General features: G+C 39.2%; 1 pseudogene; it reads left to right on the top strand.

Moving 5' to 3' along the window:
- The first annotated feature begins 2,583 nt into the window (after positions 1-2,583).
- LOC103606806 lies at positions 2,584-3,126 on the top strand (annotated as a pseudogene).
- Positions 3,127-4,050: the final 924 nt, after the last annotated feature.

Raw genomic sequence — 4,050 nt, 5'->3', positions numbered from 1 at the left:
GAATGGACTAATGCTCTCCCTAGAGGGGGTATTAATGAGTGAGTTCTCACTCTATTAGTTCCCATGAGAGCTGGTAGTTTAAAAGACCCTGGCACCTCTTCTCCCTCTCTCTTGCTTCCTCTTGCCATGTGATCTGATTGTCCGTGCTGGCAGCCTGCTGATTTTCACCATGAAGAGAAGCAGCCTGAGGCCTGTGCCAGATGAAGCTGTCCCAGAATCATAAGCCAAATAGACCTCTGTTCTTTATAAATTACCCAGTCTCAGGTATTTCTGTTATAGCAACACAAAACGGACTAATACAGCATATCACAAGGTAACTGATCTTGAAAGGAAGTAGAGCTGACTTCAGCCTTTCCAACTACATGGTTTAACATGGACCTTGACAGATGAATGAGCAAATTCATAAAGGTTATGGAGAGATGAGCAGGAAGATCCCAGCAGAACACCCAAAAGCATCTCTCGCTAGCTACAAATCCAGCATTAGGAAGGACTGGGGCAGCTCACACACTGAGTCTATTAGTCAACAACCCTGGTTAAACTCTGACTGTGGGCTGAATAGTCACAGATCTAGGAAGATAAGGGATCTAAAGAAATGGAGAAAATGTCCATGAAGTGCTTTGAACTCTTTATAAAGAAACACTGCTACTAGTTGGTGCCATCAGCAATAACTTTGTGGTATTGGAAGGGAGGAGTTAATTGCACATTATCAGTAAACCTGTTTTGCTTATACCTTAAGAATAGTGACTGATTAACCTGACTCACCAGACAGACATAGTTCTTAATCTGTCACAAAGGAAAAGGTTTTAGCATAACAGCATTGTATGCTGTCTTTCTATGCCATACCTTAAATATTGCTCACCTTCATCAGTAGCTTTGTGAGCTATATTCCTTTTTTCAAAGACTTGCAATGACGAGTTCTACCTCCAAATATTATCTTGTTTTCTTCTCCTATTAGCTAAGTCTTCACTCTCCTTTTACAAAATATGCCTTTCCATTTACACCGACACCATTACACAGATATGTTCAAATTTAAGAAAGTTTAAGAAATAGAAAAAAAATTGAATTTACAATATAGTAATCATGAGTGATGTTTCTCAAATATTTATTTAATTTATAAAAGATTAACATGGTCTTATAAATATTCTCCAAAGTGCATTTTGAAATGTATTTAATATATTTTAAAAGTATATTACCAAGTGCCTTTCTAATTGCATAAAATGATGTCCACTTATGTTATCTTCCTTTAGAGGCCTTGGGTAGCAAAAAAAATAAAAATAAAAATAAAATCAGAATTAATACTCAATATTTCATTATGATGTTCTTCTGCAGTGTTGGCCTATAAAGTGGGTACTATTAGGTCAGCCAATGGCTTTAGCAAAACTTGTAGCTAAATTTTAATTTGGGCTTCACTACAAAGATCATTTCAGGCTCTAATTACTTTGTGGCATGGGACAATTTTGTATTTCTTCAAAACACTAATGGGCTTCATGATTTATAAAATGGGGGATTGGATTATTTTAATACTCCACAATCTACAAAAAGGCCACTCAAAATTACAGCCCATCCTGCAAAATTACAAGTAAATCTTTGTGAAAAATATACTAGAGGAATGTTTCGAACAGTTATTTCCTAACTATTTGCAAGGCAGAATGTCTTACACTTAAAAATCTTTTAACACACAAACTAAAAGCCAGTTTTAAATTTGTCAAAATTCCCTCAGTGTGCCTTTTCTCCTAAGCCCCATCCAAGCCATGGAGATAAGTTACTATTCTCTTACCAATAGGTCTAAAATTCTATCCTCAGGGACACCAGAAGTAAGCTCTGTTGTAGAAAGAAAATTAAGCTTGACAAATATATACAGGCTAATTTCTCTACTAGGTTAGCAAAAGAAAAAAAAAATTATCTTCCTTTCAAAAACCTGTGTTTAATGTGTAGGCAGCTTTATCCAATCATTTTTCTTTCCCTAGAAGAATTTATAAAAGTAACAAAGTGCTTCAAATTAATTAGTGAGTGTCAGGCTAAGCTAAGGTCACTGTCTGCTAGAAAGGGGACAACGCTTTGTAACATTAGCATCAGCCAATCAGGAGACAGTAATAAAGCAGTCCCATGCCTTCTTCCAGGCTTTAGACCTAACAAGCATTTGAGAAAATAAATAAAGACAGAGAGAGAGGCATGTAAGAAAGGAATCCTCCTAACCTGCGGCAACCCTCCAATATTGTATGCAAGTTTACAGAGCCTTCCTACCTACATCCATAAGACGCATATAGTCTATTTCCTTAGCATAAGATGATAAAAGAAGACAGTATACATATCAAGAGACACTTATTTTCATTTTTATATAGCTCTGACCCAGTATCTAGACATCATAAATTATTATAGTTTTTTATTTTTTATTTCTGGACTCTTCTACCCACCCCCAAGATTATTAAATATCCAGCAATATTCAATCTCTCTCCTTCAGATATTCCAGAAAAAGGCTGTGTGAGAGAAACCAGTCATCCAATGTTCTGACCTTCAGAAATCTATCCAGATCAAGGAAATCTGTCATCACCAACAGGTCCCAGACATGCTTAGAACTACCCTATGGAGGGCTTTGCAGACGCAGCCATCCCGAGTTTCCCCTTGACAACCACAATCAACCTCACCATCTTCTTCAATATCGCCGTGGACGGCGAGCCCTTGGGCCGTGTCTCCTTCGAGCTGTTTGCAGACAAAGTTCCAAAGACAGCAGAAAACTTTCATGCTCTGAGCACTGGAGAGAAAGGATTTGGTTTTAAGGGTTCCTGCTTTTCCAGAATTATTCCAAGGTTTATGTGCCAGGGTGGTGACTTCACATGCCATAATGGCACTGGCAGCAAGTCCATCTATGGGGAGAAATTTGATGATGAGAACTTCATCCTGAAGCATACAGGTCCTGGCATCTTGTCTATGGCAAATGCTGGACTCACCACAAATGGCTCCCAGTTTTTCATCTGCACTGCCAAGAGTGAGTGGTTGGATGGCAAGCACGTGGTCTTTGGCAAGGTGAAAGATGGCATGAATATCATGGAAGCCATGGAGCGCTTTGGGTCCAGGAATGACGAGACCAGCAAGAAGATCACCATTGCCGACTGTGGACAACTCTAATTTGGCTCGTTGTATCATAACCACCAGACCGTTCCTTCTGTAGCTCACAAGAGTACCCCTCCACCCCATCTGCTCGCAGTATCCTGTCATCTTCGTGCTCTCGCTACAGTTCGTTGGGTTCCATATTTTCCTTATTCCTTTACAAGTCTAACCAGATTGAAGAGTTAAGTTGATGATTATGAAATAAAAGCTAAATGACAACATCAAAAAAAGAACTACCCTATGGAGTTGCAATCACAATACGTATTTACCACATTTTTTTCCCCAACCTCTAATTCAGCACAGCCTAACAAACATTTAGACTGAAGTCAAATCGCCTGTATCTACCCCCACCAAAAAAATCTAATACTGCAGCTTCTACCCATTTCCTCTCTACGGCTCACATTTATCAGCCTTTTGTTTTTCTTTCATGACTCCCTTAAACATTGAAATGACAATAGGCAAGAAATTTTTCCTTTTACATACCCAGTGCCATGTAATAGTAGACAGGGCAGTTGCTGACATCAGATGATCAGGGCCAAGCAGGCAGACACCTCTGTGTGGTATGTGTTTGGTGACTTGTTTACGATGTGCCTGCTAGAGATGCATACCCAGCCTCACACTAGTAGGCGGATGGTTTGGTCCTGAATTAGAAGAAAGGCCTACACTTTTTTAAAAAAATTTGAAAATCAAATTTATATACATAATTTTTGTTGAAACATATAAGAGGATAGCCAATAAAAGGAATCTAAATAGAAATATACATATTACATTAGGGATAAAATTCTTTTTTTTTTTCCCCCTTTTTGTCTTTTTTCATGACCGGCAACGGATCGCAACCCTCAGCGTCGCGTCCGTACCGGACCGGGACTGGCAACGGGATCACAACCCTCGGTGTTGCTCCTGCACCTTGCTCAGCCAGTGAGCGGCCGGTCTGTATGTGGG

Source organism: Galeopterus variegatus, unplaced genomic scaffold, assembly GCF_000696425.1.
Source record: "Galeopterus variegatus unplaced genomic scaffold, G_variegatus-3.0.2 Scaffold6855, whole genome shotgun sequence".
In the NCBI taxonomy this organism is placed as follows: domain Eukaryota; kingdom Metazoa; phylum Chordata; class Mammalia; order Dermoptera; family Cynocephalidae; genus Galeopterus; species Galeopterus variegatus.
This window is presented reverse-complemented; position numbering and strand designations above follow the sequence as displayed.